Source organism: Marmota marmota, unplaced genomic scaffold (genome assembly GCF_001458135.2).
Source record: "Marmota marmota marmota unplaced genomic scaffold, marMar, whole genome shotgun sequence".
Taxonomy (NCBI): Eukaryota; Metazoa; Chordata; class Mammalia; order Rodentia; family Sciuridae; genus Marmota; species Marmota marmota.
In genome coordinates, this window is record NW_026000222.1 from 8121871 (window position 1) to 8147926 (window position 26056).

Sequence of the window (26056 nt, forward strand, 5' to 3'; positions counted from 1 at the left end):
TGGGAATAGGGCGTATCCTGCTGCCTAAGTTCCCCTTGAGTTCTCACGGGATTCAGACAGTATATTTTGGGAGACAGATGCCCAGTGGAGGTGAATTTGGGAGAGAACGTGGATTTGGGCAGAGAACGTGGATTTCCCCAGAACGTGATTGTAGACGGCTGGTGTGAGTTCGGGAATAAAGAGTTGCTGTTTGAATCTACAAGCTGTGTGGTGGCTCGTGATTTTGTGCCCAGCCAGACTGCGGCATTTGGTGGCCCGTACGGTGGCAAGTCACTGGCCCCACTTAGAAATGTCCTCACCTGCCTCGTCTTTTTCCACTTCTAGCACAATTAGCCAAAGAAAAGGAGAGGGCCACTTAACATGGCTTTCTATCTAGTTTTTAATCTATTTTAGTGCACAAATTAAAAAAAATGCCTACTTGAAAGCTTTGGGGATTACTAAATAATAAACTCTGAAGATTCCAAAACCCAGTTAATAGTCAGACCTGGAGAATATGAAATATAGTGTTAATTTAGAATAACATAATGCCTAAAAATGAAACAAGTGAGGTCTAATTGAGCTATGAACAGCTTGCCTTGTATTGTATAATACAGGCAATGCTAACCCAGGGTTGCAGAGCTATAGATAACCATTACTCTTAGCAAATATGTTTATTGGGGTCTCTCTCTCTTCATTACCCAACCTCATAAACTATACGTCTGCATATTCCGATAAAACATAAACTGGCAAGGCACAGTCACAATTAGGACGCCCTGAGAAGCTACATCATAAAGTGGTATCTGTCTCCAAATGATTGTTCACTTAACCATGATAAATATTTATCAGCATGCAATGGAAGAAATCCTTAAACCACCATAGCCCACGTTGAAAATGTAGGAGGACCTTCACACTCGCAGTTTTTCCTTTTGGTAAGCATAACCCTTTATCCTAAAGTAGGATTTGATGAGATTCCAGGACTTTGACTTTAAATTATAATGATGCTTTAGGAACACCAAGAACACATTGAGTTCGTATGTCCAATATTTACTTAAAGTAACTTGGATTTACTGTTTACTTGTGAGCAAGCGCAAGAGCACGGGTGAACAAGATGGAGCGGAAGGAGGGCTAATTTGGGTGGTTACTCAATGCATAACCTTTTATGTCATCGGTACTCTCATTGGAAAAATGTGTTCTAAATGATAAAATAAAGATGAAAATAAACCCCGTAATGATCTCCACTCTCTCGTTGGCCATGATGTGTCAACTGGGGAACCATAAGAGAAACTGAGATGTATGTCTGGATGTTCCACTTAACATGCGTGGCTCAGGCCCTGGCGGCTTAGAGACGGGATCTGTGTTTCACGGTGGGGCATCATGCGTAGTCAAGAGGAAAATGCTCGATGGAACAAGGAATCTGTCTTTCTCCTAAGCCAGTTTCGGCAGGGAAGCCGGAGAGGAGGTCTCTCTGCATCTCCAGTTGTGTATCTGGTAAAGCCCGAGGAATGGGAGCAGAGTCCCCTCTAAACATAAACGCCTCCTGACTGCTGGGCCACTCCTGAAAAACAAACCTGATTCCTGAAATAAGGGTCCTGCCATGGTGCTTCTCCATCTGGTACACGCTTGGGCTGCGGCCGAGCTCCCGTGAGAACCCAGATGGCCGAGTCTCCACCTGTATTTCTGGGTGGAGCCAGGTAACTTCCATTTCTAACAAATTCCCAGGTGATGCTGCTGATGTTGCTGGCCTGTGAGTCGCACCTTGAAAACCAGATTCCTATAGCCATGGAAGGATCTAGAAGGTAGCACTTGGAACATCTCATACTTGTAATAAGAATACTTTCCCACCCTACAGAACTCTTGTACCCTCTTTTCTCCTTCTTTATCTCATTCCCTGTATCTCATCCTCACCTTACCCCACCTTCCCCTGCTCTGCTTAATTCCCAATTTGCATTTCTCCTGTCTGCTGCACCGAGTTCTTTCCTTCCCCTCTTTTAACACTGCTCCCAGGTCTTACTTTGGGCAGTAATTCGCCTCCCCTGGGCTCTCCAAGTTGACCAAGATTACAGAAAGGCTCCAGATGGAGGAAAGACGCTGCACTTGGCAAGCAGAAGGAGGACTACAGTCGGAGCAGTTCTGAAGTGGGAGCCTGCAATTCTGGGCAAGGCATCCCGCAGCAGAAGCTTCTGCTTTCACATTTAGCACCACATAAGCAAAACACATATCGTTATGTGGAATATTATACAGAGAACAGCCAACGTGCCGCTGGCAGACCGAGCTGGTGTTCAGCATTAATTCTCATTTGGGGTGCTATTCTTGCATCTTAGGATAAATAGTCCCTAGGTCTAGCTGTAACTGGCACTTCACTCCTGCGCTGGATGAAGATTGATAACACAAGTGGCTATTATGAGAACACTCTAGGTGAAGAACTACCTTAAGCAGACTTGGCTCTTTATAGCCGTCCCATGTTGGATTCTGCATATTAGAAGCATACACACACAAAAATTCACACCGTGAGTTATTAGGCTGCAGAATTTTCAGCTTCTCAAGGAAGGCCTCCTTGGGCCTCTTGAGTTATTTTAAATGAGATTGGATCAAACACTTGACTACACCACCAGGAAGCAATCCTGCCAGGCTGAGGAGAGACAAGATGACCTCATACGTCTCTCTCATCCCTCCCAGGTCATAAAACCAGAATGGAAATGCTGCCCAGACGTCACACTGCAAGGAGAAGTAGAAATACTTACAGGTTGAACAGCAATAGCTCAGCAGAATGAACATGTCACAGTAAGCCTCAAAGAGAAAAAGTCCCCTCTAAGGACTGTGGCCAAAGGACGCCCTAGAATAAAAATCAAAAGGGCAACACACCCAAATGAGCACCTTTCACAGACGCTGGAACAAGATGGCATTTCTGAGACCTACTGTGAGCACCTCAGTACTCCAAGGATGAAGAGTGGATTTCCAGGTGATTCCTGACTCTCTGTTTTGAAGATGTCCCTGCCTCATGAAAACATACATGGGGACAAACAGATGCTCAGATAACAACCATGCACCTCAGATAATTAGAGTCCCAACCGGTTGAAACCCTGTATAATTAGAGTCCCAACCAGTTGAAACAGGAGAATCTGGGGAAGGGCAACTGCTTGCACAAGGAGGAGGAGGTGCAGAGGGGGCCATGTGGCTTGTCCACCGTGGTGGTGTCGCAGCTGTGAAGAGCAGCTTTTCTAGGGTCACGCTTGCACCACATTAAGGTCCCGGTGATAAATCTGAGGCAACTGTGAATAGGTAGAGAACAGCAACTCTGGGCTGGCTCTGAGACTCACATGGCCCTAAACTGCAAAAGCAGTCATCCCTGCTCATTCGCCTTGCCCCGAAGGAGGTCCTCAGCCCTCCAGCTTAGGTGGGCGTGTTTGGTGTCACTTAACCGCTCCTTGCCCACTCAGAGCACAGCTGAACCATACCCCTGCCACTTACCAGTGGAAAAGGTGATCCCTCCCAATGGACCTGCTGCACTCGGGAGCTGGGACGCAAGACCAAGCTGCTGCGTCAGGGGCAGCTCGTGGATGGAGAGGCTCAGGGGAGCCGCACTGTCATGAGCAGAAAGCCAAAGCATGCGTGAGCCAAAGAGGTGAGGGAGGGTGACTTCTAAATAGAAATGGCAATGGCAATAGGAGTCAGAAAAAGAACACACGGAGGGCGTGGGAGGGAACCGCGGGGGGCCGCAGGGAGGCCGCCTGTGTCTTGCAGAATAAACGACATTTTTAAAAATAGGTGACCCAAGTAGGCCTCTGTTCCTTGTGACCAAAGAAGCCTAATGAAACTTCAGAATTACACATCAGGACGTTCAAGCGCCCACCCCATTCGCTGCTATTAACATCTGAACTCACTCAAGTCCTTCAAGATTGGGGCTTAACCAAGAGCGAGCAATGCCCAATGTCTCCCCGCCACCTGCCATTCTAAACACTGGAAAGTGAATCTGGAAATATTTCAGCACTAGACCAAGAACAGGTGTCAGGACTCAGAGCCTCGGTTCTGAATGACGGACCCTCCGAGGTTGCCTATCAGAACGGCCTAGAGATGCCTTTATGGAGTGTCTAGTTCTACAGCATAAGTGTCTTCCTCTCCCTCCCCAGCTCAGGGGGGGTTCGTCTCCCCCTCTAAACTAATGTTCAGTCTCAAAGGCACAGGTTTGCAAAACACCTGTTCTGCATTACGCAAAGGTGCCGAACACACCTGCTCTCTCTGCAGAGGGCACCTGAACGCTGGCCTTAGTGCTAACCTGGGCACGAATGAATGGTACAAGCAGTTCAGTTGCCAGCTACCTGGAAGGGGACAAGCACTTGATTACAGAGCACTTAGAACCACGTGGGCAACAGCACACCCACTCCCTGGTCCTGATGACTTGGACTTGGAAGACTCTCCACTAGTTTAAAGCCAAGATAGCAAGTTCATGGAAGAAGGGTGGCAAAGTGGGCCAAGTCCGATTTCCAAATATTAAGCAATTCTAGCAGATCCCGATTTGTAGTTGTAAAAATAACAATGAGTGAAAATAAAACAATTGTAATAGCAGACACCATTTGCTGAGAACCCACTGGGTCACTGTCTTCTATTCATTTCCTTAAGCATCACAAAAGTGCTGGGCCTGGAGAAAACTCCAGAAATGAAGAAAGAGAGGCTCCAAGTGTGGTCCCAGAGGCCAGGAGGCCACGGCTGGGAGCTGCCAGACGTGCTGAATCCAGGGCTACAGACTTAGGGTTGCAGAGGCTCTAGGGAGGGGGCCCAGGACTTCTGTTTTCACAAGACATCCACAGGACCCTCCTGAACTCAGAGGGTCCCAGGTGAAGGACAGAAGCCCTGACTGAGAGAATATTTCTGCAAGGCTACTAAGTGTCAGCCGTGGAGTCAACACACAGCCATTTGTGCTGAGTCCTGGAAACTGTCCTTTCTACTCTAGGCAATTAACGAGGAGCCAGGCTCGGGCTAATCAGGTTAACACCGGCAATGAGGGAGTCCCCTGGGATCAGGACCAGGGACCCTCAAACCTTGGTCTGCCCCAGAGACTCTAACGGGTAAGAAGAGCACCACCATTACCAAGCTCTGCTTCCCTCCCTTTCTGTCCGTGGAGGGACTCCAGGGGTACACCAGTCCCAGATTGGTGTGTTTTTTTATTTTTGTTTTTGGCACTGAGGATTGAACCACGGAGCCACATCCCCAGCCCTTTTTATTTTTTTAACTTTGAGATAGGGTCTTACTACGTTGCTTAGGGCCTCCTTAAGTTGCAGCCCCAGCTCTTTTGAAGTCACTACTAAAAGGGCCCCATTTCAGGCATTGGGATGCCTCCTTTTATTTCCTCACAGAAATAAAACTAAGCCCAACCTGGCCTATTCTGCACCAGACACTGCTTCGTCCAGGAGAGCTTCCTAAGGTAGCACAGCGTTCCCTCTGTCTCTGTGCCACCCAGTGTGGAAGCCGCTGCTCACGTGGGAGGCTCAGCACTCCCAATGTGTGGCTGTGGGCTGAGTGTCTTTTACTTCATTTAAGTCTTGATAATTTAAATGTGAAGAGCCCCACTGGTTAGCTTGAGCACTGAACCTCCCAGCTGTAGTTGTCTTTTCCTATTTAAACTTTACTCCCAAACCTCGTTGGACAGATGTGGAAACTGAGGCTTGCACAGGGACCTCAAGCAGCCCAAGGTCACACAGCTGGTTCGCCAGGACTGGCTGTCTGCAGGATTTACAAGGTGCCCAGGCGCTTGGTTGCCATCAGGCAGGTAGTCCTGAGGGGCCAGCCATCTGCTCAGAGCTCTGCCCAGGCAGAAGCAAGGACAGTGACCGCGTGGCCCTAACGGAGCTGCACCCAGGCATCCCTGCCTCCTCCCGGCACCTTGGATGAGAGAATGCTTGGACATTATTCTTATGTTATTAAATGTGCATTTTCCACTTAAAAATAAGGAGCTTCTGTCACAAATGATTTATACGAGAACAATACTTCTCCTGGCAGGGAAAGAGGTACAGGAGCTTCTTATGCTGGAAAAAAAGCCCGTGCCCATGCCATTTCCATGCTTTACGATTCGTTCTCTGGAGGCTGTCCCTGGAAACGTGGGTATGTGGGCAAGATTTGCAGGAGCCGAGAGCTCTACGTTTTAGAAATGAAATTAATATGGAAGGCCTGAGGCTTGGCTTTGCCCTCAGGATAGCATCGAGATGATAAAACATTTATGTCACTGAGTACCCTCAGTTCCATTGGTTCGTCTGAGAAGAGCTAATGCTAACTGGACACTTACTATGTGACCGGCACTGCCCAGGCACTTTATGTAAATGAAGATGTAGACCAGGGCTGCGTAAAGTCACCATTCAGCCCCACGTGGGTGTCATAAGAAAATGTAAGCAACAGGGAGTGGTGGGGACTGCGACAGCCCAAGGAGGCCACCCTCCCTAAAGCCGACAGCCACTGGGTACAACGAGGTTTGGGATTATGTGATCTCCTGCCTTTTCCAGACAACCTTGAAATCCAAGATTTTATGGGAAATTTCCCAGTTTGAAAATGTTTCAATCAAGTTTTCAGAACCATGATTTGAACCGAAATCTTATTTAAAAATTGTTTTCAGGTCAAAAATGGTATGAAGAGTGAGTTTTAAACTTCTGGCCTAGAGAGCAGGTAATGCGTAGGCAGAGGAACCCTGAGCATTTGCAAAGATCTTGTCAAACAACCCCTTACCCCTCCCCTCAAGCAAGTACAATTAATATCTGAAAACAGCCAGACTGCCTGGGATTTCTCACGCACTTGCTCAGGTGACAGTGGCTTTGGGGTCCTTGTGTGGGGATAGACTATACTGTCCCATGGATTTGAATGCAAAACCAACTATGGTTCATTAAAGTACAGTAGGTATTAATAAAAACTATTCTTGTTGCTTGCTGCTTTTTATTTGCTTCCGCTCTGCCAATAAAAATGCACTTGGCAAAATCATCCAAAGGAAACACCATCTTTATTCAAACCTGTTTTTCTTCCCCTTTCACTTGATATTTCTAAATTAACTTATCAATAATGTATTAAAGTAATACTCAAAAATGGAACAATACTGCACCTTTAAGAAAATATTATTTTTCCTGAGGTCCTATCAAGGTAAATTTCATCAGTATTCAAAGAATGAGCAAAGCACTTCAACAATTTATTTCAATAAAAGAAGACTTAGCTGAAAGGAGTATAAATGATGAGAACTTGCTTTAAACTGATTTATTCCCTGCAGCAATAAAAGGAATGTTTCTTCACTCAGCTGTTTAATATGCAAATATGCAGAACATCCAGCCCCTGACAGCACATCATTAATAAAATCTTGCACTGAGCAGAGCGCCCGATATTTCATCCTGATGAAAATACATGATGATGATTTTAGACTGTAGACTTTCAGAGTTGGAACAATGTGCTTTCCTGGTGACGAAACCCACCAGCCACGGGGAGGAAAGATCAGTGATGAATTGAATTTCTGCAACAGGACGTCGCAGGGTAAAGAAACACTGCCTACTATGGAGAGCTGGTAATAGTTGACACTCCCAAGACCCAAGGGACAAAAGCAAAGGGGGCGCCCAGTGACAAAAGGTGCAAAGGTCTGAGACATCTGCTGTGAGGGATAGTGACCTGCTGAAATTTTAAGAAAATTCCCACTCGATGGTGTACTTGGGGCTAGTTTTATGTCCACATGGGACAAGGCACAAAGTCCTGTAAAGAAGACACCAGGGCTTGGGGACTTGAACCCCTGGTGCCCTGCCACCCATTTACTGCCCCCGTTTTGTTTGCGGAGAAGAAAATTTAAAACAAGGATGTGTAGAAGAGGCTGAAAATTTTTTTGTGCAGGATCACGTGTTTCCTTTTTCATTAACATCTTAGATTGATGTTAACAGCATGTATTAGTATTTTGAAGGCATTAAAATATTTTTTCTTTTTTACAACTTCTTACATTTTCCAAACTTTCTATAAAGAACATACCATATGCATAATCAGAAAATCATGTTTTTAAAAAATGTAATTTACCTTTTTTTTTTTTTCTTAAATCCATCACTAGGGTCCGGTGCCTAGCTACTTCTAGCTTGCGAGGACCAGGGAGGAAGCCTGTCTCACAGGGTCTTGGAACCTGCCCACCAATCCTTGGTGCTGACTCGCGAAAGATGTATCTGTGAATGGTTCCTATGAATTACCAGCTGGAAGTGCCTACACCATTGCCTGGAACATGGCAAGGCCCATGAGTTAGTCCACTTTTTGTTGCTGTAATAAAGTGCCTGAGAAAATCAACTGACAGGAAGAAAGATTTATTCTGGCTTGTGGTTTCAGAGGTTTCAGCCCAAGGTGGGCTGATTCCGCTGCTTTTGGGGTTGCAGTCAGGCAAAACCATCAGGGCAGAAGGGCATGGCCGAAGAACTCTACTCCCGTCTTAGCAACCAGGAGGCTAGGAGAAAGAGAGAGGGAGGGGCCAGGGACAAGATCCACCCTTCTAGGGCACGCCCCCAGTGACCTACTCCTCCAGCCAGGCCCTACTACACTGCCTACAGTTTCTACCCCTCCCAGGAGTACATTCCAATTATCAACCCATCAAATAGATAAATCCATTATGAGATCAGAGTCCTCGGGATCCCATCACTTCCCAAAAGCCCCACCTCTGAACATTGCTGCACTGGGGACCAAGCCTTTAATGGGGACATTCCAGATATAAAACATAATAGCCTATAAAAAATATTTCTTAAACTAATAACTAATAAATCAGATTAAATCTGAAAGCATTTTAGCCTGCAAAGATGAGTTTTCTATAAACATTATAAATTTAAATAGACAAATGCTGCAAAAACTCTGATTATATATTTTTTTCTTTTAATCTTTTACATTATCTACAGTGGGTGGTGCTTATCTGAAATACAGCTCCAGTTTAGAGAACTTCTGGATTTAAACCCCAGCTCTGCCCTAAAGCTGTGTGACCTTGGGTAAAACACCTCCAGAAATCCCACCTCCCTGTTAAAAGTGCATGAAAATCATCCCACCTGCTTTAAGGAATGTTCTGAGGATTCAAAGACATCATGTGATCAGACAGTAAACATTCAGCACAGTGCTTGGCCCAAAGCAGAGGCTCAAGTTTAGCATTTATTGAGCACCTACTGTATACTGTACACCCTGAATATGTTAACGAACACCCTTCAACACTACACTGTTGCCCATGTTTTATGAGGGGAGATTAAGGGTAGATGATGTGAACAAAGCACCAACATAGCTTGGCCTTGACTTGAGCCTATCATTCATGGAACACTTCCATATTGGTTCTCCCCAGATCTGTATTTCTCCCTACCACTCGCCCCCTTAAAAAAAGAAAAGAAAATCAGATCTAGCCATGGGTCAAAAAATATGGGAAGAGTAGATTTCCTTCTTTTGCTTCTATTTTTAGACATGATTCACATTCAAAGATTCTCCCTTGGCTTTTGTTTTTGGAATAAGGTATTGAAATGTGAGCTGGGTTTTGGGGCAGATCGAGGAAGATCCAGGAAGGGAGCAAAGAGCACCGGAGCCTATGGCTTCAGAAAACCAGAGAGAGGGAAGCTGAGTTCCCTGTGGCCGCCCTGTTCTTTCAGACTCATTTGTTCGAGACAGGCCACTTATGGCAGCAATGGGTCAATTGTTCTCGCAACTTCAGACAACTCTAGAGAGGAAGAATGGCCCTCCCACTCTCCACCTGTGACGTGCCTGGTGGGGAGAGCCTCCTCCCACCCCCACCTCTCTGCCACTCGCCTGAAGACTCTCTTCATCCAACTCTCTGTGCCAAAGGAAAAAGAACTGCTGGGTTTTATTTCCAAATATTTCAATTATAAATCAATCATTTAGCAAAATTCAATGAAGTTTGCAAAATTTCCCTTTGAATCAGCTCCCACAGAGGATCCAAAAAGTCTTGGGGGCAAAATTTCAAGTGGTCTCTTGCAGGTTTCAGTAAACTTCTCCGAGCTAGTACTTTCCATGTTTCTGATTTTATGTGCTCAGTAATACGCCCTCATAACTCAAATGGGATGAACCAATTAAACATTTCCCTGTGGTCTCCAAAAGAGCTGCTCTTGGCATGTTTTTTGCATGGCGCAAACCTCTGCGGGAGGATACGATAGAAATCTTGCACTATTTAAATATAGAATTGGGACATCAAAGAAAGGGTTGTATTGAAATAACATGGATAATTAAGGAAGTGGAGAACAGTAATAACTGATTTACATAAAATGCTAATGAGTCTCTTGACTTGTTTGGCAATTTGCACTTTAGGCTTGGTTACTGTGACTCCAAATTTATGATCTAATTTTTATTTTAATATTTTCTTTTAGCAAGTTGTAACCAACACTAATGGGTGCCTGCCAACATCCTCGAACTTCTTCACCCTTCAACCACCTCCAGAAGTGTCTCCTTCTGATCCAGCATCCGGGGCTTGGAGATGCAGATGTTTCATGAGCTTGGTTTCCTGTTTGGTTGCCGCTAATGATCAATAATGTTGAGAGTACCCTTGGCCAGCAAGGCTAACTGGGCTGGAAATAAACACAGTGTTACAAAGGCCCAGGGGTTCCTGGGACAGCCTGCCCCTGGCCACTGGGAGGGAGACCCAGGTTGGGGCACTCCCACTCTAGGCTGACACTTACCCTGCACGATTCTTAGGTGCTTTTCACTTCTGAGAAGAAATCAAATGCTCTGAAGATTCCTGTGTTACTGTGCTCTTCCACGGATCTGGTTTCACAGGGTCACAGCCTCCCGTGAATGAGAATGAGGGCCGGAGCAGGGCCTCCAGGACGCGGCTGCAGGCCGACCTTCAGCGCACCCGATTTCCCTCTGAGCCCTCTAAGCATGATCCATTGCTTCCTCAGGCCATTCCCCCTTCACCCCATTGATGGGTTTCAAAGCTACTTAAATTTTCAAGTCCTGATGTTCTGCGGCAGTGGCCCGGGCTCTGCCTTTGCTCTCTTATGGATTGCACAAGGTCACCGCCGGGGAGAGCAAGGAGGCAGGCAGAGCATTTATCAGGATGTATTGCTTTACTTTTTCTATCCATCACGGAGGCGATGATTCTATTTTAGTGAAAATCCATTGAACTCCGATCAAGTCAGATGGCTGTTATCATTGGAAACTCAAGAGCTGTCAGCCATAATCGGTACAAATGTTGGACCTCGAGATGGGGGGCTCCGGACCAGTGATGGCTTCCAGGGGTCTTTTTTGGTCATTCTTGCTTTAAAATTTTCATCCAGTCCTTTTTGCTTAAATCTCTTTTCAGCTATTCTCCTTGCGAGAGATAAAATCTGGTCACACCAGTGGGCATGAACCGATTACAGGCAATTGAGGCCCAGTGGGGAGACACAATGGCCTCTTGCCATGCTGCGCTGCTTACTCTGGGCCTGATAACCTGGCTCAGTACACCTGTGCACACCTGAATGACCACAGGAAGCGACAGAAGGGCTGAGCACAGGAACCCTCCTGTCTGAGGAGAAATCACCAACTGTTCCTGCACTCTTTTGTGGTCTCTTCAATATATAAATTTCTGATCATCACACTGGGTGAGAGAGTACAATGTGAACAGGCACTTCTGCCTCTAACACGGTATTTTTATGATAAACGACCATACTTGCATTTACATGTGTTTGGGAAGATTTTATACTGCAGTTATCACCTTGAGCATGGAAAAAAAGAAGGAAAAAAAATTCCAAAGCTCCCTGAAAAGTTCTTTCTAGCTTGTCTTCCAGAGATGGAGTTAATTAAATCTGACATTTGAATAAAATCATCTAAACGTATCTGCTGCCCTGCCAGTATTCTAAACTTTTACCAAAGGGGGAGTTGTGAAATGGGAAGACAGAATCCTTTCTAATCAGGATCCCGTAGCTCAGAGTGATACTTAACCCTTCACCATCCACGGGGCGAATGCCTCCTGCGGATTATCAAAGACTGTGTGTCTGCCACCGTCCCAGCTGACGGCCAGCTCCTAACAGGGTAAGCTTTGAAGGGACCAAGTGAGGTCCCCAAAATCCTAGTGTTTGTCTCACTGATTGTTAAAATGCAAACCGATGTGCTGCCCAGGTACTCTCCATTTTTCAATCTATACCTTTATTCCTTTTCATTAGCAAGGGTAATTGAATATTGATGGTGCATTCTTAAATATATTTACATTCTAACTAAGAGCAACAATAATAAGGGCAGCTATTTATTGGTCACTTACTCTGAGCCAGGCATGGTGCCAAGGGCTTTGCATATGTTGTTTCATTTAGGTCTTAAAACCATGTCCCATTGAGGGAGGGAATCTGCACTTTGCCAGTGATAGGCCAGGGTACCTTGGGACTCAGAAGCGGCCGCTGGTGAGGATGGTGGTACCACCTGATGGAGTTAAAACCAATAAACCAAACCACCGGAAATCTGCATTAGCTTCCTGGGGTCAGAGTCGGGGTGACCAAAACAACAGAAATTTACTTCCTCGTGATTCAGGAGGCCAGCAATCTGAGATCCAAGCATCTCCAGGGTTGGTCCCTTCTGGGGGCTCCTGGGAAAAACTGTCCCAGGACTCTCTTCCAGCAGCCCTGGGTATCCCCAGGTTGGGGACGTGGCACTCCTCCCTGCCTCTGACTTCTCTGTGTCTCCTGTCTCTTCCAAGGACTCTCACTGGATTTGGGGCCTACTGCTGTCCAGTACCACAGCTCTTTATCCTTACCTCAGTTATACTTGTAAATATGTCCTCTCCCAAGAAGGTCACCTCCTAGGGATCTACTTAGACATGAAATTTTGGGGACACTCTTCCACCGAGAAGGCATCTCTCTGGGGTCCGAGTGTGGGGTGGTCAAATATGAAGTTGTCACCTGGTCATTCTACTACTCGCCATGTTGAGGAGGAGGCAGGATTTCCCATCTGGTTGTCTCACTAGATGCTCAGAGATCAGGTCTCTGCTTGGCTTCTCTGGTGGTCCACCTCCAGACACCACCGAGTTTCTCAGGTCACTTTATGCCTGGCTTTCCTAGGGATGCTTCCCTCTCCCGGCTTCCCCATCCTCCTCCTACCTGACCTCACTCACCTGTACCTGGCGAGGATAACCACACCTTTCTCTCGCCTTCCGCTTGGCACCTCTGCCCCTTGTCTTGCCACACTGAGAGTTTTCAATGTCCATACACTTGTCCTTACACAACAGAGGGCTCCTGATTCACTCTCACATCCCTAGGGTCCAGCTCATGGTAAGAATGTAATTGCAGGAACACATCGAGAAGGAGTGTGAAGGGGGACAGAGGATCAGACGGGGGGGGGGGGTGTAGCCCATTCCTGGCTGCCTAATGACAGTTTCCATCATGGTCCTCAAAGTCCTTGGAGAATGCCCAAGGTCGTCAAGGCTGACAGGAGCAAAGATGCACTGGGGGTGCAAGGGTGGTATTGTGTGGTTCCACCAGAGACCAAGGAGGACACTTGGAGCAGGACAAGGACACCTGATTACAGCTCAGCAGGTACAGGTGCCTTGTAGGACAACTGCAGTGGAGAGTCTGACCAGCACCCCTTTTTGTATCATTCTCATCTTTAACCATCTTCCAAAATGCACCCAGAAAAATATATTCATCTTGAGATAATCCAAAAAATAACAATGTCAACCTGTCCAAGTCTAAAAATGGTGTTAAGAGAGACTTATAGTTCTGCTTCCAGGAAGATTTTCTGTTGATAGGAACAGAAACCTTAAATTTAAGAGCCTACTTTCTCTCGTATTTGAGAGCAAACTCTTTCACACCACTGTGCACAGAGGCTTCAGAGCTGTAAAGAGGTGTGCTGGGGAGAAGAGACTACCAGCAGTGACAGTCTGGGAACACATTCCACCTGCCACCAGAGGGGCGGAGCTGAGCTGGTGAGTGTGAGGAGTGTGAGCCCGAAGCTGGCTGGGCTGAGCAGAGTGCTGACATTGACACCACGGGAGATCAACAGCACCCCTGTGTCCATCTTATACATGGGGAAACCGAGGTCACAGAGGTCAACTTAGTCATGGTCCCAGAGGGGTTAAACTTCAGCAGTGAGGATCAGGATCAAGTTCGGGCTGACTCTGGCCAGCCCACTTCTCCACATCAGCTCTACCATGAGACTTGGAGACAGCCCCACCTGGAAGCATCCATCCCGAGGAGGGTCAGCCCAACGGGAGTCTGGCCCTGATGACCCCTAGAGCTGTGGGCTCACTCACTGGTTTCCCTGTGGCTTCTGAAGAATTTCCTAGCAAAGGTCACATGCTCCTCATCACCCTGATCTGTACATATAAGGGTCCTTCACTGACATTTTCCTGGGCAGCAGGGGCCAGGCCAGCATGAGCTCACATACTTCTCACGATCTCTTGTTGAAGACGATGCAACGAGGCTACATTTAATCCAGTTTATGGAAAAGGAAAGGAGGAAAGTTGGGTAAAAAGATCAAGGAGCACAGTGGGTGAAGGCACAGGCAACCCTGGCCACTGGGCAGCCAAGACTGGGGCTTCTCCCCATTAGTGTAAGTCACACTGAGAGATGGCCTGCAGGCTGCTGTCCTAGACACTGCTCTCCACCTTTTCATGCGACACACGCAGTGACCCTTCCAAGGGAGAGACTGTGTTGCACTGTGTTAGTGAAGGACCACAACGTGCCCACAGCACATTTCCTGTTTGTGGGCCCCACTACGGTAAGGACTGGCGGGAAGGAGGAAGAGAGGGGAAACTTTAATATTTAGACTGAATAGATTTAAGAGACAAAAGCACAGAGACTATCTGAAAGCCCCATGATAATTATGTAAAGGGCTTTGAGTTCAGCCTGCTAATATCTGGGTTTTAGGAGCATGATGAAAATGAAAACACCAAATGCCCCCCGAACTCTCTGGAACCTCTTCACATGAAGATGTCAAAACCTGGACCATCCTGCTGCCTTGGGAGAAGCTGCCCACTGCCTGGAGTCCCATCTCCCAGTGGCACTTCCTTAGGAATCATCTTAGAAGGCTGCAGGTCACAAGAATTAAATGCAAACTTTTATCTCTGCTTTTTAAATCTCTCCTTTCAATCATTATTCTCTCCAGGAAAGAAAACAACCAAAGAGTCCCATTAGGTAAGAGGCAGATAGGACTGACGTAAATGCCCCCTGAATTAATGGACCTGCTCTTCACTACACAATGGCCCTTCCCAGGATGACCTTGTCAATCAGCAGATCTTGTTTTGTCTGCATTTTCCTATGACTCAAGGTCCCACTGGCAGCTTACAAATCTGCTTCCGTTCTCAAATGGGCACTCCGACTAAATGGCACTGGAGGTTAAATGAAATTTACCCACCTAGGCAGGTCTTTAAAAAATATTTATTTTTAAAAGGCAAATTTCAATATTCTAACTTTGTAAAACAGGCATACCTATGGTATAAAGTGATGCACTGTTCTGGCTTTGGTTGTCCTTATGGTCAAATGGGGATCCCTCTAGCATGCTGATGGGCATAAGCAGTCAGGATGGGCCAGGTTAGGACACAGTAACAAGTAACCCCCAGATCTCAACATCTTAGAGCCACAACAGAGAAGCACCATTTGCTTTTGCATGTCCGTGGTAGATCAGTCAAGGCTCTTTCCCCACGACTCACCCTGGAAGGGCAGTCGGTATCAGGAATATTGCTGGTCAGCATGACAGGGAGAAAAGCAACTGTGGTGCGGCACATGCTGGACTCTTCATGATTCTGCCTCAAAAAGGCACATGCCACTTCCACCCATATTCTACTATCCAAAGCAAGCCACAGAGCAGGGGAACATGACCTCCCCTTACCCAGACGGAAGGGAAAACTCAATAATTGTGAACAGGACTACTGATTCCACACTGGATAGGAAAACCCATGTCTAAGGGAAGTCCCTCCTTTAGCATCCCATAGCACGTGCCCATCGGGATGAGGCAGAGCAGAAATGCAGCCCACCACAGCAGAGCCCTCATGCCAGCTTGGAAACATGTAGCCCATCAACAGAGCTCACACTCGGGGAACCCCAACCCCTGCCGAAAATTCCACAGGGCCCCAGCCTCTGCTGTCCTTTGTCCCTGTCCTGTTTACCTAATAGATGATCCTCCCAATCCCCATTGGCAGCCTCTGCAGGGTGATGAACAGGACGCAGGCTGATGAATGCAGCCACCGTACAGAAAACGCCAGTTCTTTCATTAAGCAAACCTTCCCAAGTTCATTGTATTGAACCAGGGCCCAGGCGATTAGGCTGACACATGACAGGGCCAATTCTAGTCACATTGTAAGTGCCTATTCATGTTTGGCAAATTCCTTTTTACGCACATGCACACATTTAGAATTGGACCCTTGTTGCCTGCAACTTTCTTCCCCTTGAAATCTATTTTCCTATTTTTAACTGTTAATAATTAAGAAAAATCCCACTTTAATAACGGAGCACAGACAAGCCTAATTCAGGGAGAACATAATGGATCGCCACTTGGAGCTGCTATTCCGCTGGCCGCCCCCACGCCTGCTCTTCCCAGATGCACCGATATTGATATACTGTGTTCATTTGTAAAAGGGGAAAATAATAAAATATTTGCACACAGCGTTTTGACACTGCCGGCTCTTCTTTTGCTCATCTTTTAAAAGGAAGACATTATTTACGAGCTCGGAATCCCTTCTAGTGAAAGGGGACAGGACCAAAGGCATCATTCTAGGGGACAGCCTGGGAATGAGCCGGTCTGTCCGAGGCAGGAGCTCAGAGCGTCCGTGTGGGGGACGCTGATGGCTTTTTCTGCAACCTGCCACTTCCTCCGTGAGTGGCCACTCCAGCAAACCTGCCCTGGTGCCTTCTGGGTGGCCAGTCCCCACTTGGCTCTCAGGATGCAGGGTTAGGGGGTTGGGGTCCAGAGGAAAAAGACAGGCTGACCTGGGATGATGGTCCAGTGAGTCTAGGTACCCAGCCCTATTTCTCCTCCTCCACTGTGTTCCCATGGTCAAAGTGGCCACTGATGCACTCTTAGACCTGGGCCACCTCCCAGCATGCCCTTCAGCCTATGCTCCTGCCTGCCAGACTGTTCCTCTCACTGTGATCATGGTACCATTTTAAAAGCATGAACCAAAGTATGCTCCTTCCAATGGCTTTCACCGCAAAGAAGGAAAACAAAAACAAAAACCTAGAATCCTTATAGCAGTCTTGCACCTGTGGTTGGCCAACACCTTGACCTCATCACCTACCATTCTGTCTGCCTGCAACCATGCTGGCTTGTTCTTCTCCTTTAAACAGGTCGAGTGTACTTCCACCCCAGGACCTTTGTTCTTACTGTACCTCTGTGGAATTGTCTTTGTATGACTCTCATCCTTTAGGGTACAATTGAAATGCCACCTCCTCAAAAGCTATCTCTAATCACATATGCAATCACTATTTCCTTCCTCTGTTTGAAATTGAAGTGGTATAAAGCATTCCCAAAAAAGTTCTCCTAGCTCATTGAGGTCACGGCCAACACAAGCCATGAAAGAATACTGGAATAAAAGCGGATGTTCATACCAGCATGACTTCTAATAAACAGAAGGTAGAAGCAACTCTTGGAAACATTCATAGTCGCATTATTTGTAATAGCCAGAAATAGTCAAATGCTCATGTAGAATATTATCCTAAGAGTCATTAAATGGAAACACTATGAGCTGATGAATCAATGAATACAATTGATCTATCCGTGCAGTGGAATATTATTTGACCATAAAAAGAAATGAATGCTAGCAGAGGCTATGACACGAATGAACCTTGAAAACATCAGGCTGTAGGAAAGAAGCCAGTCATTCAAGGCCACGTATTCATGGCCCATGTATATGTACTGTGCAGACCAGGCAAATCAACAGACAGAGACAATAGATGGGTAGTTTCCAGAGACCAGGATGAGCCACGAGTGGGGACTGGGGGTTTCTTATTGGGGTGATCAGAATGTTCTGGAATTAGATCGTGAGGATGATTGCACAATTGGTGAATAAACTAAAAACGCCTTAACTATCTGCTTTAAAAGGAAAATATTACTGTATTGAATTACATCTCAATTTTAAAAACCCAAGTGATAGGATGTCACTTCTAGAGCTAAATTCAGAAAAAGACTCTGGCTTTGGCCTCCTCACTAAGTCCTTTTTCCACTGGCTCATTCAGCATGGAAGTGAGCTACCATGTTGGGAGGGGCCTTTTAGAGAGGCCCATGTGGCAACAGCCGATAGCCAACAAGGAACTGGGACCCCTGATCCCAGACTTACCAAAACCCTGCATATCCCACTGGCAGCCATGCCCACGAGCTGGGAGCAGATCCTCCCCAAGTCCAGCCTCCATTGCTGACCACAACCCCTCACTGCATCCTGAGAGCCCTGCTAGGCCCGCTCTTCATTCTTCATCCACAGAAACCACAATGGCAAATGCCTGTTGTCCCAAGTCCCTGAGCTCTGGCTCTGGCATCCACACCTGGCTAGACAGCCACCACCATTTCGCCATCCTGCCTTCTCAGTCCCGCATCCTTGGAAGGGGCCCCAAGGGCCCATTGCTCAACAGAGTAGGTGCTCAGTGAAGTCTTCAAGGATGGTGTGAAGCTCTGGAATACCGCATTCTACATGGAAAACTAGAGCAGGGTCTCAAGGGAGAGAAACAGGACAAATGAAAGAGAGAAAAACATGGATGTCCATTGTGCTCCTAACCCCTTGTTTGTATGCAGATTAGATTCTGACCAAGACTCCTGGGGAGTCCTGGTCACTTGCCCTTACCCTGGCATCAACATTATCCTAAGTACAGACGGGCAGTGGTGTAAGATTTGCCCTTAGCTGGGCCAAGCTCACTCCTTCAGTGGACAATTCATCCCGACAGTCACCTGGCTGTGCCTCCTGAGGTGTTCAATCCTGATATACCACGCCCCCCCCTCCACGTCGGGGTGTTAACTGCTATTAATAAACGATGACATGGGGTCACAAGCACTCTCTGCTGCCCCTTCCTGATGCTTTTCCCCAAAACATCCCACGCAGGAGCCCCCACGCTCTGCCCACTCCCCTGCGACATGTCCCATTCAAGAGAGATTTATGACAGGGTTGTCGTCACAAGCCTTCCTTTACGGAAAAAGATACAAATAAGAAACGCCTTACAAGAAGATGCGGCGGCGAAAGCTAAATCATAAATGTTTGATAAGGAATGGTCAAACCCAGACAAATAACTGCTCAATCCCACTTTGTATTAAGCAGATAAAGTCATACAGAAAATCAATGTGATGTATTGAAAGGGGAAAAAAAAATGGCCACACTTGGGCCTGGGCTCCCCGTGCTCCACAGCGGTGGCTTCCAAAGAAGCTCTCAGCATGAGCGCTTTAAAAACAGGGCTGCTGATAGCTGATGGCTGGACCTGCCAATGACATTCCGTCTCCTCTGCTGCTGGGGGTCACTTCTGGGGTGACAGACATACCTACGTATGCAGGGTGCAGAGGACACTGGTGCACCCAGTGTGGCCACAGTTGGCAATGCTGGTGAAACTAGTTAGCTCCAAGATGCACATCCCGGGCACTCTGTACCTCCACCACCGGGAAATCCCATCTGCTACCCTTGCCCAGGTAGATAGCAAATGTGTGCAGGGGTGTTCGTTACTGAACTGAGGGCAACAGCCAGACTTGGACTCCACCTAAATGTCTGTTCACGAAGGGATAAAGAAATAAGCTACAGGACACCCTCGTGATGGGAATGTTATGCAGCCATAGCACATGAGGCTGTTTAAGGACATGTGCCACCACCAAGTCATCTCCAAGACACTGTGAAATGAAAAGAACAAGATAATGAACAAATGTATTTAAATGTCTCGGTTTCATGAATTTTTTAAAGCCATATATACAATGGCTCCCCTCCACCCCCCAGTACTGGGGATTGAACCCAGGGCCCTATGCGGGCCAGGCAAGTGCTCTCTACCACTGAGCATACCCCAAGCCCAGCCATATGCATTTGTTTCTGGTGGTGAGTATATACGACACTCCTGGGAAAAAACACCGGAACATTTAATGACAGCTTCTTTGGAGAGAGATTTGGGAATGAGGACTTTTTTGTTGTTGTTGTTTCATCTTAGGGAAAGGTCTGAAAGTTTAACAGTGCGCTACTATTCCTTTTATGGTTTATTTCCTCCCAGTGTCTGGGGAGCCTGGGGGTAAGCAATAACAACCACAAAAAAAAAAAAACCACAATAAAAACTTTCCCAGGACTAAGAAGGTCTGGTTGGTTTTGAGAATTATCTGGGAAGAAATGGGGACCTCTGATGGCAGTCACTATGTTCCTGCTGCAAGCCACACCCTCTTCCCATCCTGCAGGCTGTGTGCAGCCTGCCTCTGCCAGGGCCACAGGTTCCCTGTTTCCCCAGCCCACACCCGTCTCCTCCAATAAGCTGAACCCATTTCTGCTGTGCAGGTGGGATTTCAGAGACGGGCTCGCCGTGGCCATCACTTATTCTGCAAGGTAATAACAGCTCTCCTGCTGATGGTGACATTTTACATCGTCTTTAATTGTATTTTTTTAAAGCACAGTTTACAGTAGTAGCAGGCGGGGGAGGGCCATCTGAAATAGGAACACTGACAGCTTGAGAAGAGCAAGCACCTCCCCCGAGGTTGAAAACTCCTGTGGCACAAGAGTGAGAGATGTGTTTGTTTCGAGGTGAAGTAACTGGAAATGAAGATCAACTAACAGCCTACTTATGCACATGATCATCAGCAGTGTGTTACGTTCCTGGTAGTGAAGGCTCTTGGGATGAGCGGGCCACTGCAGAGAAGGCCATGGCACCAGGGCTTTGCTCTTCGGAAACAAGAAGGACAGCCTTGGAGGACATCTGGATAAGAGGGGCTTGGAGAATGAAAATACCTCTCTCAGTTTGTCTCTGGTGCGACACTTTTGTCTTTATATAGGCAAAGGTATGAACATGGCCATTTTTCAGATTCTTCTGGCATGGTCAAAGAGGAGGGAGAAGGGTCTTTTACAAGAATAAACAGAACTCCCCTGACCCACCTGTGGAGTTGGAGATCAGAACGGTGCTTCGTAAGCCAGGCATGCTTCACGCACGTTTGACAACTGATTAAATGTCTGACAACTGAAAAATGACATCTTGAAGACTTTCTTGGCTTTCCACACATTGCACGTTGGATCAGAAATTCTCCAACTTGGGGGTGCACTGGAATCCCCCAGGGGCTTGTTTAAACCCGATTGCTGGTCCCCACTCCAAGGCCGTGTTGTGGCAGGCTGGGCCTGGGAGAAGCACGTTCTCTGGGCCCCAGGGTCGCAGACATGCAGGCTGGAGGACCGCACTTTGAGGACCACCAGGGCCATAGCTGGAGCTCGGAACATGGGACCAGAAGAAGTGGGTTTCATTCCTGGCTCTGCTCGGTGTCATCTCTGATAGTGTCCTCAGGGTTAGTTCAAGCACAGGCCAAGCCCCCACCAAGTAGGGCCTGCCACATAATGGACATCACTTATGAGTAGTTCCTATTATTACTTTGGTTTCATTCACGGCTTCTTAGTTCATTGCACCGCTATGAAATACCATATCGTGGGGGAAAGTCTGAGGTGTACAGAAGAATACAGAGAGTCTCCACGGGGTTGACTTTGTATCCTGGGGACGTTAGGCGATGTCTACAGACATCTGAAGGAGAAGTGCTACGGTCATGCAGTGGGTGGAGGTGGCAGTGTTACCCAGTGGCTGACGAGACACAGGCCAAGCCCCACACCAAGGAATCACCCAGCGTAAGACGTCAGTGGTGCCGAGGTTGAAAGGTCTGGTGTAAAGTGATACATCAGAATCGCCTGGCCCAGCTCCACTCTCTGAGATGAGAATAAGTGAACTTATCACGCGCCACATGGTTCTTCCCAAGGAGATCGATCACCTCCAACCTGCACACACTGCCTGGTCAATGATGATAAAACAGAAATCGAGTTTACGATAATAATTATTAAATAATAATGACAATGAAATCTGGAGTCAAGCTTGGCCCACAGGAGGGCACCTCAGAAGCCCTGTGCTCATCTCCCAAGCCAGCATACCCAAGATGGCCTCCATGTCCAGTAGGAATCACATGTGGCGTAACACAGCGGGCTCCAACGGGCTGTCATCAAGGCCAGACAGCCTGGAGCAAAGACCTCCTGGCTGTTGGGGGCTCACGCCTTAAGGGCAGAGGCAGGTTGGACTCTGGATCCGTTACCTCTGTGCAGGTGGGATTTCAGAGATGGGCTCACGGTGGCCATCACTTATTCTGCAAGGTAATAACAACTCTCCTGCTGGGAGAGGAGTGATGGCGCTGCTCATTCAGTCTTCTCTCTCTGGTGACATCAGTGTTCCCACAGGGGTGGGGAGCCACCTAGACTTTGTGATCAACAAGCTTGTTGCAGGGTCCTGGGAGCCGGAGTCAGGAAGCACAGGCTCCTCTAGAGGCTTGGGAGAGAGATGAGGAGGAACCCCTGAGCTCCGGGGCCTCGTCACTTCTTCCCACCTGCCCAAGCAGCCCAGAGGCAAAGGGCAGAGGGGACCTACGCACTGGCCCAGCTGCAGAAGATGATGGAAATGGCCAAATGGAGGGACCCAGACAGCAAAGATGACAACTCCACAGTGGGTGGGTGAGGGAGGGCCCCAGGGGCCACCTGGTGTCCAGCTGTGCCAGTGGAGGAGTGATGGCACTGCTCATTTAGCCTGAAGCACTGCGGGCAGGGGATGCATTCTTTCTGGACTTCAGTGGGGACATGAACTCAGGCAAGTCCCGATCGCCAAACGTGCTCCAAGGCCCTAACACTGCAGAATCTAGGAAGGACCAGGCCATGAGGTCAGAGGCATGAATTCACAGCCTTTCCCTTGGTGTGTCTCCCTGCTTCCCAGGATGCACCCCCCCACCCCATGTCAGGTACTCATTCATCGTCCAGTGGCAAGGTAGTCTGCCTGAGAATGTTAGCTGCTGGCTTTGGAAGGAGCCATTTATGAGGGACGTATGCTGTAGCTCCCAGACGGACAGAGAAAGAAAATGTGCACTGGACAGGGCGATCCTAGAGGGCGATCCTGGGGAGGCTTGATAAATGCAGATTTGTCCTTGAAAGAGGATGGAGAGACAGGCACAGAGTGTGGCCCTGCCCTTGACAGACACGCCCAAGCCATGCACAGACACAGGTGTCAAGAGGAACAGCAAGAGGAGGCTAACTCCCACCCGGACCTGCCCTAGGGAATGAAGAAAGACAGGTGGAGGGAAGGGCAACCGCGCCCTCACCCCCTCACCAAGCCTGTCTGGAAGTAGAGCAGAGATTCCATGGCGTTTCTCCCCGGCTGAGCATGGTGGAGTTTAAGATGCACAAAGATAAACCACTCTCACACAGAGCTGGTGGGACCGTGAGAAAAGGGGCGCCCCCAGCCCACAGAGTCCAGGAAAATCAAGCCCACGTAACTCAATAGAGTCTGACTTCTAAATAAGGCTTCAGTTCACAGATTTGTTTACTTTCATTTGGTGATAATTGTTCACAGCAGAACATATCAGAAAATTCTATAATAGGAACCACAGCCAGGAAATAGTAAATAATTAATCACCCTCCTCCCAGCCCCTTGCATCTCTGTTGATATAAATGACCGTATAATTCCAAACCCAATTATCACTACTTAGCCGTTCCATTTTGTAGTTAAAATCCCACAAAATTAAAGTGCATCAATTGTTAATGGTAATAGACCAGACAAGGGATTAAAGATTATTTTAATGTTTATTTCCTGTCAAGAGATCTTTTGGCAGGAAACACCGCAGACAAAAGGCTGCACACTCAGATGAGATTCATATATTTAAATCTTCTAACTTCTAAAAACATTATGGATATAATTACTTGTTTAATTTACTTGTTCCCTCAAGATACGGTGGAGGGGATCAAGCCAACTTTATTATATAAACTTCTCAGGAAGGGAAGGCATCGGCTCTGTAGCATTTCATAAGCTGCTTGATCTAAGTAATCAAATCTAGAGCCCGTGTCCCACCACCCTGAGAGGCAGGCAGAGCAAAGACAGAGAAGACCATGGGACAGGAAGCGGGGCGAGGCCCGATTCAGTGCTCAACACTATGACTGGGTCCTGGTTTCCTTGGGTGTAACATAAGGTGGACAAGGACCCCTGTGTGGAGGAATCTGCCTAAGAATTTGAATGAGAAGGCTGCAGAAGACTTGGGAAAAGCCATGCAGTCATGTCAAAATAACTAGCAATGCACTCTGCAAACACTGACGTTCTGAGCAGGCGACCCTTAGTTGCAAGACCCTAGATGTTGATTGATCTTCTAGATCATCACTGAAACAAGCGCAAGCGCGCACGCACACACACACACACACACACACACACTCAAAGAGCAGGGAATACAACCACAACATCTGGGGGAACTTGGAACCCAACGGAAGAAAGAATGTCTAAAAAATCGAGTAAAATCACTAGTAAAACTTCTATCACAATGTCCCCAACTACACAATTTACTTGGGGTTTTCCTTAAGAAAGGCTAAGAAATTTATTTTCATCCAAAATTTTTATATTTATATTTTATATAAATGTTTTATATTTTATACTTATATATTTCATATTTATATTACCTGTAATGTTTCATATTTTATATTCACATGTTTTACAAAAAATGTGTTACATGAAACTATACATACACAGAAGAAGAGAGATACATCGTGGACAGTTAGGAAAAATAACTGATGATCAAAAACACTGCATATGTCATGAAGAAATGAGAATCTGAAGGAACTTTAGGCCCTTTTTCCAATGTGCTATTTCTTTTCTGTCAACTTCATTAGAATATAAAAAGGACAGAGGCAGCAATACCATCTGTTAGGTTCATGCCATCTTGCTGCCATTTAAAATAGGACCTGGCACATAGTAGTGCCTGATGAGAATTGTGGGTGTGAATGAATAACGATGACAAGGATAGCCATGTGGTCATCTGTATTTCTGTGAAGGGATTCACTTCTCCTAATTCTCCTATGGGCATGTCAACTCCATTGACCAGTAAGGAGACTGAGAGGCCCCTGGGGGAGGCCCCTGGGCCAAGGGCTGAAGCCACCCTGACTCCTGCCTTCTCACTCTGCCCCTGGCCTTTGAGTTTCCTTCCATGTGGGGTGGTGGAAGGCACTTTGAATAAGTAATAAAGAGAAGACTTAAAAGAAGTTTCTGCTATGCTTGGGTTCCCAGAACTTGACCTTGAGCAAGCCTTGACCTCTCCAGTCTCTGTTGGCCTTTGGTAGGCATCCTGCAGTGTGAAGGTGTTTGCTCACACCTCCTAAGTGCTTAGAGACCTGTCCTCTGTAGGTAACAGCACCTGAGTGAACCCAACTCAAAACACTTCTTCTATGACTATGGGAAGGCCAGAGGCAGGAAGGCCATGGGCATGGCTAAGTCAGCAGCCCTGGCATGCCATCATGAACCCAGGTCCCTTCCAGCTGCTCCTCTGCCCCCTGAAGGCAAGTCTCCTCTCAGGCTGAAAGGCCACTTGAGTCATTGCCCAGAGAAGGCAGAGAGTCCCTCTTTTTCCTGTGGCTCTTTTAGGATGGGAGATCATCCTTAGAGGCACCCGCCATACTCACAGGCCAGAGCTGGGCCTCAGGTCTCTCTCTTACCCAAGCACACAGGTGAACAGCCAGGCTGTCATCCGGGGAGGCAAAAGTAGACTGGAGGAATCTCCATACCACTTTCTGGAGCATTGCACCATTTGCAGTCCCACCAGCAATGTATGAGTGTGCCTTTTCCCACATTCTCGCCAACACTTATTGTTGCTTGTATTCTTAATGGTTGCCATTTCAACCCAGATGAGATGAAATCTTAGAGTATTTTTTATCTGCATTTCTCCAATTGCTACAGATGTTGAACTTTTTTTCATATATTTGTTGATCGACTGTATTTCTTCTTCTGTGAAGTGTCTGTTAAGTTCCTTAGCCCATTTATTGATTGAGTTATTTGCAGCTATCCCACTCCTCAGTTTATATCCAAAGGACTTAAAATCAATATACTACCACGATACAGCCACGTCAATGTTCATAGCAGCTTAGTTTACAGTAGTCAAACTATGGAACCAACCTAAGTGCCCTTCAATAGATGAGTAGATAAAGAAAATGTGGTGGTTGTGG

General features: G+C 47.1%; 1 protein-coding gene and 1 long non-coding RNA gene across 4 annotated transcripts in view; both read right to left on the reverse strand.

The window, feature by feature from the left end:
* The window catches only part of LOC125613158, a 42605-nt gene extending 16882 nt beyond the window's left edge, over positions 1-25723 (reverse strand). The window contains exon 1 of the long non-coding RNA XR_007343653.1: positions 262-25723. This is a non-coding gene — a long non-coding RNA (uncharacterized LOC125613158). The remainder of the gene's footprint in view (positions 1-261) is intronic.
* The window catches only part of Wwox (WW domain containing oxidoreductase), an 875116-nt gene that overhangs the window by 410185 nt on the left and 438875 nt on the right, over positions 1-26056 (reverse strand). The window lies entirely within an intron of this gene.